At 35.9% G+C, this 18,073-nt stretch overlaps 1 protein-coding gene across 2 annotated transcripts in view; it reads left to right on the top strand.

The window, feature by feature from the left end:
• LOC131428205 (uncharacterized) overlaps positions 1–18,073 on the top strand; it is a 441,911-nt gene that overhangs the window by 143,076 nt on the left and 280,762 nt on the right. The window lies entirely within an intron of this gene.

Below are 18,073 nucleotides of genomic sequence, written 5' to 3'. Positions count from 1 at the left end.
GCGACGATTTTGTTCAGTAAAAAAATTGTTTTTTAATTAATTTTAATCTCTTGTTGCATGAAAAAAAAACACTTTCTTGGAATTAAGGCAAAACCCGCTATCCTACCATTCAAACCACTGAATTTTTAAGTTTTTCGAATACAATCGAATTCAACCGATCGATAGTTAATTCCAAGATCAATAAGAACTGATGAGTACTGTAATTACCTAGTTTATGAATCGCAATTAGTAGTACTAACACTCAAATGACTTAATAAATGGTGTTTGTATTTAAAGTGGAAACACCAAACAGAAAAACCGTAATGTGTCTCGTCTGACATGATAATTTTTCGCCAAAAGTTGGCCTCATTCTGAATAAATGCTTTTTGTTTCAAAAATTTATGCCTGGGAAAGGAGCGTTCAGTTCGTTGGTGTTGAAAAGTGTTGATCAAGACCATGCAGCATTTTTCTGGAATGCGCTCCTCATTCGTTTTATTGAAATTGAAATAGTGACAAAAAATGTACGGGTGTGTAATCTCAGAGACATAACTGGATGTCGTGAATACGAATAAAACTGAAACTCTTTCTTTATACTATATCGATTTTGATTGGTTCTTTTCGGTAAGCATTAACTGAGAGAGACGAAAGATATGAAAGGAAAAGACGGATAGGTATTCTAGATTGAATCAGTTATAAATTTAGAACGGAAAAGCTAGCCTAGGCAGGCTCATATAGGCATGTTCAGAAGAAAGAAATGAATTCTATTTTACCTTCTACTTGAGGGGGTCGAACACTAAACCTGTCTCATTTGACCCATGTCAACACCAGCCAATCAGAACGCGTTCTGAGGAAGAGAACAAAATATCTGCTGCTGTACAACAAATCGTTCGAGAAAAATGTTCCAAACAGTGATTAATATCGTAGAGAGTTTCACAATTTGGTCCTTCTGAAAAACAGGAATAAACCTCGTGCAGCATCCTGATAGGTTCTTTCAATGAAATGCAAATCCAAAATGAAATAAACTACATTAAAATTTTGTATGCGGCTATTTTTATAGTCGTTAGGACCGCCCATTAGTGAAAAAGCTGCAAACGAAATCACGTAAAAAGAAACCTCTTAACAAAAATTGGATCAGTTTCAACTTTATCGCCACTGCGAGCAGATGTATTGTATGTCGTTTGCAAAGCTAGTTTCGCTTCCGACAAGAGCGATTACGTCACAGCTGCTAGTTGTTTGCATTGATGAAAAAACTACGAAAAGAGGACAACGGTGGGGAGCATCACACAAAATCAGCCGTTCTAATAGCCGCATATCGAAGGTAAAAATCCTCAGTTCAGTGCAAATCTTGAACAGTTTGATTAGATTTGTGCACTTTTCGCTGTGTGAAATTCACAGTAATCGAGATCAAGAAGATTTGTTTTTGCAAAAAATGTGAAAAAGGGGAATGCTTGCATAATTCATACAATTGATCAACTAATTGATATTCGGAAGTGTTAAGGAACATGTCAGTTGTTTTCGTATTCACGACATCCAATTATGTCTCTGACATTACCCACCCGCCTTTTTTAAGGGAAACTGGCTCTGCGACCTTTATATCGCGCAAAAGGTCTGCTTTCATTGCCGACTGCTCCTCCTGACGACCGAAGTTGAAATGAGAGCACGACCTGAGCGTTTCACGCTTTATACTTGGTATGTTCTCACTGATGTTGGTGGGGAAACCTCACCTTAACTTCCAGTTCCGTCCGAAGCACTAGAAGAAATGAACGATTTTCAATCAAAGTTTACATTTTTAAATCGTCCAGTAGATAATCGGAACTGATATGTGCTTGACTACCTCAAAACCGTCGTTCGGGAGCGAAAAAGGCAAACAAGCGCAATGAATTTTTCTCATTATTTCCAAAAGTTTTAGAAAAGTTTATTTTTATTTTTTTTGTGGGTATCTCACGCTATTGAAAATTTAACCACAAATTCCTGATCATATTTACGATAGCTTGTAGAAAAAAATTATGTTGTTGGGTTTAGTACATCAAGAGATATTCGCGTTAAAGTTCTGCCCATTCTTGTACTGGGTAAATTTAGAAAAGGCGCTCCATAGTAAAGTAAGTTCACGACAAAAAACTAATTTGGTACAACAAACATTGATGCTTGAAACTACAAAACATGATATTGAATTTTTTCAGTGGATTAGGTTTTTTTTCAATCAATATTTTGATAAAAAAAACAAATATCTTACTTGTGCGTTCCTGTCAATTTTCTGACAAATAATCTCACTGTAAATTCAATTTGAAAAATTAGTTCCCACTGATCGAACTCTAGTTGAGTTTAAATTTACGAACTTTTCAGAAATAAGAGAACTTTTATTTAAGTATTTAAACTAACATTTTTGTTTGTTAATAGCGTCCATTTTTACTTGTTTTTAATAATAAAATGATTTCTTTCATATTAATTTGCGAATTAATTTTTAAGCAACTTTTATTTTATTTTATATTCATTTCCAAATTCCTAAAACCCAAACTATTGATTGATTTTGGAAACTTTCAAGTCAATTAGCCTCCTTTTCACGAGACGATCGAATTATTCACATACCACAATCAGGTTCTGGTATTTAAAATAGTATCAAATGATTCGGTGCATCATCAGTCCGGTCAAGATAGAGTTCCTGAATCAAACATTTAAAAAAAAATTTGTTATGTTATGTTAAGCAATTTCCAATTTATCAATCAATCATATTCTAGCTGGAAATCAAAATAAACAAAATTAAAAAAAAAATGTTTTGTTATTGTAAGAATGTTCCATTTCTCTGCGTGTAGAGTGAGCGGCTCGCTTAGCAAACACACAATCAAAGCGGAATGTATCTTGGTTAATTGTCTTTTTGTTGAATTATTGATTTCAACTAAAATAAAACCTGATTAGTTCCTTGGGAATTATTTGTAGATTAAAAAAAACCCGATTCACCAAATTTCTTTGGTGTGCAACATAGTTCATGACATTTTACTCGAACGCAAAGAATCAAGAATTAATTTGTAGAACAAGCAAAATTAGACAATATATGTTATTAAATGATACTTTTCCAAATATACAATTGACATGTAGACAGCTGATGATCGTAGGTGACAAGTGATTTACGTGGAGTTCGTGAGTACTGACCGAAAGTCACGTACGCCGTTGAAAAAATCAGAAATAAGATTCAAATAACGGATAAACTTGAATCCAATGTCGTTTTCACTTGATAAAAATGAAACGGTAGTTTCGTCTAACAAACATTAAAAGTGTTTGTGTTGATTTCGCGCTTAGCAACAGGGGCTGGAGCAAACCTGATATGAAAACCAGGTTCGAAACAGTCTCGATTTTCAGTTCAACTATGTTGAAGCTAGGTTCGAAACTAGCCTCAAACAAACGGTTTGAATTGGGTTAGGTTTGGTAACAACCGAAAGCGGCATAAGCTTGAGAAAATCGATTCTGTAATCTCTCAAAAAAGTGTTTCATTTTTTCGGTTTTCATAGTGATTGCAAAGCCTTTTCGTATGTGAAAAACAAAAAAATATTATGGCGAATGGGATTTAAATCGAGAAAATATTAAAATACGTCTTTTTATCGACGGAGCCACAGAAGATTATACCTTCTAGATAGGTATATATGAATTTATACAGTCACAAGTTCCAGGCAAGTAAAAATTTATTGAGAAAAATGTAAAGTTTTTAGTGTTTCGTCTTCGACCCATCAGTGCATCAGCAGATTATGTCCAACTGCTAATGCAAACCCCACGGATCAACATAGTCCGCTGAGCAGACGTAAAGTTAATGCTTTTTGCAATTGCAAAACACTTGTTTGCGTCAAAGCGCGATGTCTAACCTGACGTGCCGAAAGAACGAAACAAAGGCTATAGCAGGATAAGCACGTGTAATCTACCCCCAAAGGGAATTCATATTGTTATACCACATTCGAAAGGTCATAGACTGGAAACAATTTTCTCAAAGTTTCAACCCTTTAACTACCATATTGACGGAGCTAGGGTGGTTCTATTGATTTTTATTTTATTTGATTTTTTAAGAAACCGCTCCTTCGAAAAATTTGAAAAAAATCAGGTGTGTTTAAGGCATTATGGGGAAGGTTTACAATTTTTTTTCAAAAATTTTGAAGATGCATTTCTTCCATTAAAAAATACTTGAAAATTTTGAAACATATTCATTCTCTCTTCCAATTTTTGCATCACCACGTATATTTTAGTGACAAATAAAAATTTTTTGGACATTTTAAAGTGGTATGTTTTCATATTTTTAAAAAATGTGAACGACCACAATATTTGATTTTTTCTAAAAAATAAATAACAGTCGGCCATGCGTCCCCATCAAGTTCTGTTAGAATGGTGATTTATTCTAGTAGTTTATGCAACTCAAGCGCAGGGCTTAGAAATCAAAGTAACGAAAAGGAGGAAATGAGTTTCAACCTTTGCATTATACATACACGATCATACTTCGGGTACAACCTAGAAAGCTACAAAGCAAGAACTTACTGGTATGTGGTTCATATTTGAATGGTAGTAATATATGAACGTCGCGAGTATCACACATATGAAATTAGGTTACGGCAGTCAAAAACTAGAGCGGGTGTCAGTTTTTTACGTGTTGCTGATGGATGTAATGAAAGAATAATGAAAAAAGAATGAAAATTTCGTTACAGTTTCAAAAGTGACTGTATATAATTCGATAATTTGATAGTGTTTCATGAAATGGTCACAACGCGGTTTCCTTTTTGCCAGCTCTGTACATTTCACTAAATGCATATCGAATTGAAACAACAGCGAAATGAATTTTTCTATTTTATATTGGTGTCAAACAGAAGTGGCCATTGATGAAGGTTGGAATCGATTACTTAGAATTATTGACTGTATATTTCATTTAAATAGGAAATGTGATAAAAAATGTTATAGAAATACATTGCAATTTGAAAACACACATTTTCTCTCTGATTATTTTCGTTTATTCTATAGACTTATCATCGTCACTTCTTTTATTGATAGTCTTTGGTAACTGTTCTGATTCAAGCATTTCCAACAATATATCCAATTCTGGATAAAAACCGAGCATGTAGTAAATAATGTAGTAAATAATGTAGCAAATAATGGCGACCACGTGTGAACAGCAACCAACAGCGCATTCACAGCGACAGCGCTGGACTCCGAAATATCCAGTCGAAGTTGGAGTGTACTCGGTATAGCACTTTTAAGCTTTAAAAAATGAAATACAACTTATTACGAGCCTCAAAAACTCAACTCAAAAACGAAAAACAACGCATCGCTTTTTTATATCTGTTGTTGTTTCAAATTTTAGAATAAATATAAAAAAATATATAGCGCTCTCAGTCTACAAACCATGAAAACCATCATAAGAATATTCGATTGACGTTTTCAAACACGAAACTCTAACTTTATCTTTATAATACCCCCCTTCATGGAATATTTTTCAACAGCAAATTTCGTACTTAGTACTTTTTATATAAAAGTGCAAAGAACTTGATTTTTCTTTCAAGTTTTTTATACCACTTTACCATGTTCAAAATTTTTTTATTTATCACTAAAAAAATCCGGGGTGGTGCAAAAATTGGAAGAGGGAAAAAATATGTTTTAAAATTTTCAAGTATTTTTTAATGGAAGAAATACATCTTTAAAAATTTCGAAAAAAATTGTAAACCTTTCCCATAATGTCTTAAACATACCTATTTTCTTTCAAATTTTTCGGAGGAGCGGTTTCTTCAAAAATCAAACAAAATAAAAGTCAATAGAACCACCCTAGCTCCGTCAATATGGTAGTTACAAGGTTGAAACTTTGAGACGGCATACTGACCGTTAACAGATTTTAGTCATTTTTGAGTTTGTTTCATGTTGTTACTTGGATTTGTTTCATGTTTTTTAATTTTTGTCTTCGACTTCGACAATGCCATGTGCACTTTGCACAAACTGGTTACTTTGCACGAGGAACTAAATCCCCAAATGAACATTTAAAGTTCAACTAGTGCTGACGTAAAACACAGTTAGTTGACAGAAAATGCGGTTTATTTATCGTACTGCATGCAAAATTGGTTGAAAACTAACGTAATATAATATGTGAATAAGTGTTCGAAAATTCGTATTTAATTAAATTATGCCTTATAGCGACTATTTAAGTCAGCGTAGAAGTTCCGATATAACCGGGGAGAACTAAAGAAAAGTTAAAGGATTGCGCACCCCGGCGATCTACCACAACAAGTTAAAACCGGAGTAAGAAAACAATAATAATGATAACAATAAGGGGTGCAAATGAAATGTTTAGGAATCGGATAAAAATGAGTGAAAGGTCCGAATGTACCTTATGATGAAAAAAGAACCGGAATTTTCATTTTAAAATTCCCGCGCTTGTCCAATCGGTAAACATTTATTCTCTCAACGTTGGCAATACTTTTATACACATTTTGTCAAATTTTGACGCATATCGTACGATCAGTTTTTGTTTGGCGTCTATACAAAGAAGTTGAAAAATTTTCGTGTGGCGATTTTTAAAATGGATGAAAATTTAGAACAACGTGCGTGCATCAAATTTTGTGTTGCAAATGGATTTAAGTGTCCCGAAACGTTGAAAATTATACAAAAGGCCTTTGGTGAATCGTGTCTAGGAAAAACACATGCATACGAGTGGTATAAACGCTTCAAAGGTGGTCGTACAAGCTTGGATCATGATGAGATCCCTGGTCGCCCAACAACATCTGTTACTGAAGAAAATATTGAATCGGCGAAACAAATCGTGTTGCAAAATCGTTCTGTACCGATTAGAGAGATTGCTGTGTTGTTGGGCATCTCCTATGGATCAGCCGAACACATTTTAACTGATGTTTTGTGTTTGAAACGCGTCGCTTCTCGGCTAGTGCAAAAAAAGCTGAATTTCATTCAAAAATAGCGTCGTGTTGATGTGGCCAAAGAGATGATTTTTGGCCAAAAACTCAACCAATATCATCAACCAAGCACCGTATTCTCCAGATATGGCCCCGTGTGACTTTTTCCTCTTCCCCAGACTCAGATTGCCATTGCGGGGAACGCGCATAAATAAAAATGCATGAGATTTCAAAGTGAATTAACCGTTTTAAATCAACTGTGGGCTCATCCTTTGCTTTTAGTAATAAGTAACAGTTATAACTGTTTTACTGTAATTGTGCTCCCAAATGTCATGAATTTGGCTATCTCATTTTTCTTTCTCATTGAATTTTAATCTCAAGTATATGTGATAATAAAAATTTATAGTTTACTAGGAAAAACTTTACTTTTGCTTTACTCATGATAGCAGTCATTATCAGTAATTTGTTGATGACCACAAGAAAAATGATAACTATACTCCGTTGGGTTCGAACTCTGTATTGACTTTTCTGACAAGACTGCGATAATGAAATACATCACCAGTTCTATCTAACGCATGTTAAGTCAAGCTTTCACGATGGACAGAAAAAGTACCGTGTAGCTTGGTGCATACGTCCCGCAGTCGCAACATTATGTAAATAACCGGTTTCTCATTGGTTTGTTTGTAGCATTCATTCAGCCTCATGTCATGAGCACCGAACTGGGCTGTCGTGCAGTGCACCATCATGTCAGCCACTTGTCTTCGTTTCTCGTTCGCAGCGCCGCCGCCGCCGCCGCCGCCGCCAGTTCAGTGCTTTAGCACTTATGCCGCCGCACTCCGAAAAGTCATTGATAATGAAAAGCTATTATTTAATTGCTCGGTAAGTGTGCGTATCTGTGTGGTTCCAGAAGGTTGCCAGCCGAAGAGGGGGAGCGGTTTGCGGTGCGTCGGGACGGGGTCGAAGTTTCTCACCTTCCTTCATTGGCAGCGGCATTATTTTGCGAGTGCTCGTGAATATGGTCGAGGAATGTCAGTGTTTTCCTATTTTGAGCACTGAGTGATCCGCTTTAGATCAGATAGTGATCAATTAGCGGTTATTATAGGGACGCCGTTAGTGCTTGAGCAATCAGGGCAGGTGTGTTTCAGCAAAAATAAAATTAATCGCATCCGTAATTTTACTTGGCCCAAGGCACTATTTGAGCGGCGATTGGAAACGTAATCGAATAATATGCGATCTTTACGATTATCCGATCTCAAAGGCCAGTTGAATACAAATTGTGCAACTTCAAACGATGCTAACCACCTGCAGTAACTGTGGAGCGTGAGGAGCTTCACTCACGTCCATTACACTGAATACATTACACTGGTCCAGCAATACAACAAGCACACTTGTGTAGCATTATTCAAGGGTTTCCAGAGTTTTAAGATAGAATAGTGGATACTCTTAGGAGTTGAGGTTTCTCGAAGATTTGATCAATTCCGAAATTTGTTCTACGTGAGTTTGCTTCACTAAAACACAAGATAAATTCGAGTTTAAAGTATTGCAGCATCCCAGATTTTGACCAATATTTGTCTTTGGTCTGATACACTGTGCCGTGTTACCACTGAGAGTAACTCTTGCGAGAAATGCACTTACGGGTACAGGCTGATTTACGTGTACGTGTGAAATTGATAATGACATCGGAAAGGTTGCTTGCCGAAGACTTGTTAATGATTACCTCAGGTTCAATGGCTGTCCTGTCAGAGGAAGTAAATTGACCGAAACAGGCATGGAAACAGTGTTTTGTAACAAGTAATCACTGCTTTCGAACTGACCACATGATTTCCAAACACAAAGTTTTATATTAAAGAGTATTTTTGGAGAATCTCGGAATGGTGCAATGTGTGTCACAATATTTGTATTTGTATTTGCCACCTGACCTGCCCGATGTTGTGTAATGAATGATTTCATCAATATTGAACTTGAAACTAGCTGTCCTGAGAATGACTCTTTTGCTCTGTATGGGTTTTCTTTTGTATTCCTGATAACCAAAATCAAAGCTAGCTAGGTTTCGATCGGACCACATTGGATTAAAGAAATCAATACGTCGTTGTTCAGAAAAAGGGTAAAAAATTGGCGAATAGTTCTGAATCTTATTTCAAGACAACTGAATTGTTCTATCTATTAGATAGGCAACGGTTTGGCAATTAGTGAAACTATTCTAAATAGTTCTAGCTTTGAATGATAAAAATGATAAACGGTAATTCACGTTTAAATTGGGGTTAAAAGTAAAGACACGAATCTTAGGGAGACCGGTTCCTGGTACGTTGTTTCTCGCGTCTCCAGCCAATAATGGAAACGTACCAGAACAGATCTGCTGAAATCGAAACACATTGGCAGTAGGAGATTAGCATCTGATTGATGGTCTGATTTCATTTGTTGCCGTTTTCTAATCTGATCGAATGTAAACTGAACTAACATTCGGGGAGAAAGTTGAATTTAATTACTTGTACATACAGGATCACCTCTTTGATTTGGTTAGTTTATCGGCTCTTGTGTTTTTGTGTCCAACGGGTTTAGGTATTGAAAAAAAAGTTTCGCATTCGCGTCGGTATTGAAAGAGAATATTTTTCGGATTCGAGACGGGTACGAGTTAAAATTTTCAATTTTAGTACGGATAAGGGTCGGCTTCGGATTTAAGGATTTGCATGTGGAAATTTGGACTCAATTACCCGATATCTGACCCGAAAACAAACCCGACGGATTCGGTTAGTGATTTGAAGTCGGAAGAATCGAAATCGGACTCTTATTCAAGAATTGTCATACCCAACCAGATTTGCATCTATAGTGCAAATTCAAAATACAGAAAGCCGTAGAAACAGTGATAAGGCTTTCTATATTCAACAGATACAAACATATTTTTGATATCATTACACCCAGTGCGGTAAAACTTCATTTCAATCGAATATTATTAGATGAAAATGAAATTTTTGGTCGTTGACTGTCAGTATACCCATTCTCATTCATTTTACTTTTGTTGCCTAAGCTCCCAGAATTCATCGTCAATTGAATAACCGCACCTATTCACTTGAAGTTTTGCTTCCTCAGTTTATAGTGCCAAGTAGTCTACCTGTTTCATTGTCTTCCTTGTCTTCACTGTGAATAGTGAACAAGTGCGAATGAATAGGCCTGAACATCAACTCGATAAAACAAAATTCTCTCCAAACATAATGAGAAATAGAGGGTGGCGGTTCTCATTTGAGTTTTCAATTATCACCAGCAAGTTAAAATCGATGATTTTGACTGTTTGAAATGCTTTGATATGTGTTTCGAAATATTAGAAATAAAAACTGAAAGAGGGAACAATTAATTCATGTTTATTTTGTAATTGATATTTCAATTATATTGACTGACTTACCTTTCATCCATTGTCTTGAGCCAATTCGAATGTTTACATGACCCTCACTTGAAGGTCGCTCTCTCATTGAGTTGTAAGAGATATTTTTTACTTCAAGAGATGAACTGACGGTGATTAAACTGAGCATCGGTAGAAAGAGAAATGAATGAAGAACGGGATGATGCCCCTCCGCTGCGACAGCGAAGATAGTGTGTTAGAATGTGAAGTTTACTGTAGCAGAGCGATCGTCAGTGTATCCACACATTCGATTTCCATTGAATTGAATGAAGTTTCACAGCACTGATTACACCTATCGGTTCATCGTACCCGAAAAGAGTCCAGTGGAATATGTGCTGAAGCAGGGTTGCATTTCCTGGTGTTCTACTACATGGAATGAGAAGTCCTGGGCCTAACAAAGAAAAAGTCGATTTTTTGCTGTGAAAACTTTTCTATTCTTCTGTATAATCTCCATCTAGAGTGATACACTTAACCCATTGATCCTTCAACAAATATACATTGTCAAAGCCTTGAAAAATAGGCTTCCGTTTCTTCAATGACCTCAGCATTCGACGAAAATTTCTTTCTCTGAAGAAACCTTTTCAGGTTGGGAGAATACAGAGGATGGCCATTCGAGCCAATCTGTTCTGATTCCTGCTTATATGCATGAGTGCGCTGGTGCGTCTTTCAGCATAGCTTGATGAAAACTAGAACTCGTCTGACACGATCAGCTGTTATTCCAGCACTAGTGGATAGATTGTCATGAAATTTAGTATTGGGCCCTCTAGAGGCTTGTTCTCAACAAAATTATACATGGTTCGAAACTATTTATGCCTTTTCTGTGAGAGGCCCGAGACTTTTCATTCCATGTAGTATTCGGTGTACAAAGATTTACTTCAGAACATAACTCAGGTGTATCTAGAGCTGTGCGCCGATCAAAATTGTCAACATCGGCGGCTGAAACGTCTTTTTGACCAGCGGCGGCGGCGAATCGGCGTGACGCTATTTCCTGAAAACATCGGCGGCGGAGGCGGCGCGATTCGGCGTAATCAATTATAAACATATTAAAAATTTTCACACAGGACAATTTCGCTATCTTATTGTTTTGTTGACCTACAATCAACGATCCTAATGTTTATGTGATCCATTAAAGCCAACGTAGTGAATGGAGATGGTAAATGTTTTCGAATGCATCGAATTAGAGGAGAAATTGAGATGAATATAAGTGCGATATTTGGAGATGGTTGACTATTGTTTAAATAAATATTTCATTCATATACAAAGGGTTTTTTTATTATGAGCAAGAAATATGAAGTTTTATTCGGAACTATTTTTCAAATCGCTTTTTACATAGTTGATAATTATCATGTATAAAAATCGTTTTATCAACTCAAAAAATAAGTATATCTTTTTCGTACGTATGTAATTAACATAAAATCGATTAGGCGCTCAAATTCATTCAGATATCAAAAATAATATAAAATTAACAAATTCAAATTTTAATTACTTCACATTTGTTACGATTTCTTATAAAAACGGGTAAATTCATTTGAAAAGTCATAGTAGAAGTAGAAGAAAATGTTTTTACTTTGAGTTGGTAACGTTGATCTTAATCTATTGTGCGAAAACTAACGTTTATTTAGAATGGATCATGAAATTTTGTTCAATACCATTTTTCAAATGCCGGGAAATAACAAATAAAGTATCCAAAATAAATGGTACTCGATCACTAAACATTCTAGTACCTGAGAAATCAACACTACACTGGTTTCTAAAAAAAATATTAATCGGAAAAAAACCTAACATTATTTATTTTTTTCGGAAGAACCCTCCCTTTTTTGGTTCCATTTTTCATTTTCAGATGTCGCGACCGATAATGTGCCAATAGCTCAAAAACTTTTAAATAAAGACAGAAAATAGGCTTTGAATCAAATGACATTGGCTTCGGTTGACATCGGTAGTACTGATTTTCAGTATAAGTAGGAGGAAAGTAACTGTACTGTAATTTTCAATGAATTTTCATGAAAACTGTAAACAATTTTCCACATTGATGAAATCATTTTTCGGCTAATGTAATATTATCGGCGGCACGATTAAAATGTGATAACCGGCGCGCTGATCATCTTTTTCTTAAATTGGCGGCGTGTCGAAATTATCGGCGGCGGCGGCGTGGCGCGGCGGCGCACAGCTCTAGGTGTATCAATCTCTCCGCTAATCAATTTTGTGATGCTTGCTAATTTTTACGGCGACTTAGCAAAGTATTGATTCCAATTAGTTTACATCTATCAGGGTAGAGTGGCAGGTTGGCAGGGTCTCGCCGCGGAAAGGTTTCGGAGTTCCAAACGAACAAAGCGTTTTTATACAATCCCAAAATTTAATGAGCAAACCAAACACCTGACGCGTTCTCAATCGATAAATCGAATGTCAATTTTCCATCCTTTTGTATTCCTAAATCATTCACTTGATTCACTCTAGGCAGGGCTGTACCACCAAATTTTGTAGTCGAAAAATGTCCTCTGACATTTTGAAACATCAATAAAAAGTTTATTCATACAGCACTAATCGACGATCAGTTGCAGTTGATGTTGTAATCGTTGTTGGCTGCACCGATTTTTACAAACTCAGATTCAAATGAAGGGTCTTATGGTTCCATAGCTTGCGATTGAATTTCATGTTTATATGACTTCCGATTCCGGAATTACAAGGTAGTATGTGGAATTTTCTTGAAAATTTTTAACCGATTTTCACAAACTAAAATGCTAATAAAAGGTCTTGGAATTATTTAAAAAGTTACCGAAAAGTCAATCCGGATCCGACTTCCTGTTACAGTATTACAGCGCGATAAGAGAATAATGTTCAATTTCAAGATTTTTTTTTCACAAGTGATGACGAAAAGAGATGCAATTTTTTATAAAACTTACTGGTAAATTCTAGTTCCAGTTTGCAGATCTTGTTAGTTAGTAGATATAGAAACCTACTTTGAAACTACTAGGTGCCTGGTTCCGTAAGCATCGATAATAGTGAATTTTCTTCAAGTTTCCTCTTTGACTCGTCAGTGCAGAGCAGTTCAAATTGAACTACCTAATGCAAAACTCGGCAGCTCAATTCGAACCGCTAAGCCGAAAACAAACGTTTTCGTTTGGGACGTTAGAAAAAACGAGGCACTTCGGAGCGAAATAAAAAGTGTTCTGCGAATAGCAGAAACTTAAACTGCCGAGTTTTGTATTAGGCACTTCAATTTGAACTGCTCTGCACTGACGAGTCAAAGACGAAACGTAAAGAAAATTCAAAACGGTTACGTTCCCTAAGCACAAACGAGATAACCCCTAAATGATAATAGTGAAGAAAAGCTCCAAAAACGGAATTCACTTCGATTTCTCAGCAACGATGAAACCGATTTTCACGAATCATTATTCAAATTAAAGTTGCATCCAGATCCGACTTTCGGTTCCGAAATTATAGAGTGATCAGTGTCAAAACTTTTAAACCGTCATACAAAATGACGATGCCAGACCGGTACGCATCGGTACGTGCTGGTACGGCAGAAAAAACACCATCGTCTATGCTCCGTTTGCAGCGTGCTTTGTTCAATTTCATTTAGCGTGCACATTTAAATCTATATTTTTCACTAGAAAAATCTGTATTGATGGATCAAAATTCTTTATTAAAAGTCTGTATATGAAGATGACAACAAATTTAAACGCAAAACAAAATGAAAAAGTTATTAAATCGAATCTGACAATCACAGCTGCTTTTTGTTTAGAGGTAGCGTTTATTACAGCATAATAAGCAATTGTTTCTTTTTACTATCTTACATTATGAACAATATTCCATGTTATCAGAAGCAATGTTAGAAAACATGAAGAAAAAAGAAATTGTTACCGATAAACCTTCTTCAGCAGATGGGACCATTTATAGTGTTCACCATCCTTGATATTCTTTTTTGCTTAATTTGTACTCATTTGTTAATATTATCACAAAATCATGATAACAATTCCATTCTATAAAGATATACTTTTAGCCTTTTTCATATAGAAAATTTATGCATTCACTTGAAAAATTTACTAGTGAAAATTGAGAGAAAAATCCGAGTAGTCGGTGTTTTTGAGAGAAAAATTCTGCGCTCAATACTTGGCGGTAAAGAAGAGAAGGGAGAATGGTGCACACACATGAGTTAGGGGCTGTACCAAGTATACAAACATGCGGATATTGCAAGGTTTATAAAACACGGCAGATTACAGTCGGCTGGACATGTAGCCTTCCTATGTGATCCTCAGCAGAGAACCTCGAAGAAGTCGTCGTCTACGGGTTGGATCTGGGTGTGCACAATCGAAGATACACGCGCAGCGTGAGTACAGAGCGACTGGAGAATGGTGGCTTAAGATCAAGTATCCTGGAAATCTATGTCGTTATGTCGTTTTCGCTTGAGACGAAACTGTGTTGGTTTCGCTTTTAGAAACTGGAATCTGATCTCTATTTTCATTTCAACAATGTTGAAACAAGGTTCGAAATTAGCTTCAAGCAAACGGTTTGACAGCAGACAAAGTGGAAACATAACTAAATAAGTATACGAGAAAAACGCTAGATTACTTTGATCATCTGGTGCTAGATGATCTTGATCAGCATCTCTCCAACACCAACGACAGAACGGTCCATTTCAGGGCATTCAAAATTTTCAACAATTTTTTTCGAAAGCACATTTCGCATAGATACAGAAATGAGAACATAAAAAAACTGATGCCTCAATTTCAAAGCGAAAATTAACAGTCATTTGTAGTGCAGTGCCTTATAGTTGTAACTGAAACCCGAATTATTAGAAAAGTAGGAATAATACAAGTTAACTAGCTTCGTACAGTCACTCCATATTAATATTTAGTTAGTTCAAGCAAAATTGAAATAACTCCAGTGAGGAAAGGAATTAAAACTTATTGAGTTTAGCAAAGTTTTCGCAGTTATTTTACAGTGTTTAGTAACAAATCCTCACGTTGAAAGAATAAAGTTCAAAAACCATTCAGTTATCATCAGAACACACTTTGAATTAAACTGAAAACTCGTCAAACCATATTTAAATTGAACCAGAGTTTTCTTGCAAATGTCTTCATATTCAACACTATGTACAACATTATTTCCAGCAGCGGAAACTCACATTTTTCTACTCTCAGTTAGACAAGAATCTCTTTGTATAAATTCCGAATTAAAACAATTTCTTGACGTGTGGGCCAACGAACGCATGTGCCAATTAAAGAGTTTTATTTCTATCGAAATAAGTGGTAGTCGGATGGCGCCAAGTTCAAACTACAAGGCGGGCGTTTCAGATTTCTCAACCATTATGATCGAACCAGTCTTCTCTCTTATTCGCAACGTGAGACCATGCGTTCGCATAACACATAGATCAATAAGTCATTTTTTTTATTCATCAACTTAATCACCTTTTAGGGTGATACAATGGTTCCAACGTTTTTCCAATTTTTCAATACCATGTTTATAAAAAAAATTATCTTTCGCTTCAAAATAAGCTTCAGTTTCAGCGATGACCTCCTCATTTGAGCTAAATCTTTTTCGCTGGAGCACCCATCTCTTGAGTCTTGAAAAATTAACTCATTTTATACCTTTTTCTACAAAAGTAAACTATTGCATTTTTAATTCTTTTCACTCATCACCTTGTAATTCCGTAACCGAAAGTCTGATTAGCATTAGCATTAGCATTAGAGACCGCCCGTGTGTTGCTACTCCGTTATTGATCTGGACCAATTGAGATTGCAAAATGATTTTTTGAAGTAACATGTTTGGGAATAACACATTGTTTCACACTGTGCAAATTGTATTGAACCATGCATGCTGATCAATACCGACGCCGGCCACGTCCGAATGCAGATCTACTTGGGAGGGAAAGGATTGTTAGTTCGATGCATGTTGCTACTAAGAACCGAGGAATCCTCTGCATTCCCACATGCATCACAGGAAAGGATACTTTGTTAGTAAATGTTTTAATAATGTTATCATGTGTTTATTGCTCTGGGTAGCCGGCTACCAAGAATGTTTTTAAGTATTATCGTTTTATGTGTTACTTTGTGCTGGCAATATAATGCACGAAACAGTCAATCTCCGAAATTGACAAAACTCCGGACAGCCGGCTGTCGAGTATGCAGTCACTCGTTTATGCATCTACCTTTCGCGTTTTTTTTAGTCATGCAAAAAAACACATGCGGATTGATAAAAAAAAGGTATCATCTCACTGCTAGGTGGATTAAGCACGTTTTTATAAATGAAACTACGTGATACAAAATAAACGAGCGAATAGGATTTAGACAAAAAACTTGATTCATTGCATTGAAATATTCTAAACAGTTATTATAAAATCATTTTAAATCACCAAACAAAGGTCAACAGATTTCACGCGCGTCTTGATTCTTTATTATTTCCGCTTTATTATTTGAATTATTTATTGAAATTATTAATTGGTTATATTAGTTGATCTGGGCAGCCGGCTACCGAGAAAAATATTAATTTACTGTTTGAAATATTAATATCAAGTGTTTTTTACTATGTATTCAATATACCGATATATGTTATCTCTGTTATTAACTTTGTAATATAAACGGATTTGCGCAATGGTTTATTTTTATCATTCATTTTATAATCCTGAAAGACAATCAATAACATGGAAGAAGAAATCATTCCTAATTAAACTTTTCTCCGAAGCTAGACGGAAATTTATAGATTGAATAGAGATGATTTAGTAAAATAGAGTAATCAGAAGTAAAACATTGAAAATATCTGATAACTGAAAGGAAAAAGAAACTCCTGCAATTGTCGCCTTTTACGACATGGAAGCAGGAACCCAGTGGATCTATTCTTGGTTCATTTTTTTCCGCCGGATTCCACACGGCATCTAGGCTGGTACAGTCCGGAGAGAGCTAATAGGTACTATCAATCTCCTAGTGGACCCCAGCCCCTAATTCCGTAACCGAAAGTCTGATCTATATAAACTCAAAGATATTCTGTGGAACCAGATCCACACCCAGGCTTTCGTTTCGGAAGCGGTTCTCAGGTAGAAGATAATGTTACTGAAGATTGCTTGATAATGTTACTGAAGATAATGTTACTGAAGATGTTACTGAAGATTGGATTTAACCTACATTTTATTTAGCTTTGACAATGTTCACTTCGTATCAAACATTATTTTTTATTTCTGTTTCTTTATGAGAAAGGCAAACCTCTTATTTTTGTTTTAATTATAGAGGTTTTAACCTTCAGGTCATTCGCCTCTTCGGACCAGAAAAAGCTTTCTGACCCTATGTGCGGGGATGAGGATCGAACCCATGTGGGCTACGTGAAAGGTATCGACTAACCCATCACGCTAGACCCGTTCCCAGCAAACCTCTTTTTGATCCCGTCAGTGATGTTATAATGCTTTTCAATCAATCCAATAATTCTAAACTATCAGATGCTTAGAAAATAAATCAATTAGTTGAAAAATGAAACTTTAACCATTGGTGACGTAGAAATGTCGATCTCTTTCCTCGTAGCGAAAATCTACTTTCCGTAAAAGCTCATTAGTATGCATATGCATATATCTGTTATTCCGCTGTTAGTGTTCATCCTCTCCAGCAACGAAGCAGAGCTCGGCAAAGGAATCGATAAAAAGTCAACTGAATTCTTTTAATGAATATTGAACATTGCACTAGTCGTCGGTCGCGGTGGCGATAGCGCAGTGTCTGACTATACTTTACCGCATTGAAAAATGTGACGAAAAAGCTCATTAGCAATGTTAATTTCTACTTTGCGTGTTCAGCAAGCAGTTTCGACTGTTCTGATTACGGCGGCTGAAGTCGGTGCTTTTTTTGTTCTTTCTGTC

Source organism: Malaya genurostris, chromosome 2 (assembly GCF_030247185.1).
Source record: "Malaya genurostris strain Urasoe2022 chromosome 2, Malgen_1.1, whole genome shotgun sequence".
Taxonomy (NCBI): Eukaryota; Metazoa; Arthropoda; class Insecta; order Diptera; family Culicidae; genus Malaya; species Malaya genurostris.
The sequence above is the reverse complement of the archived record's forward strand: the minus strand, read 5'-3'. Positions and strand labels throughout refer to the sequence as shown.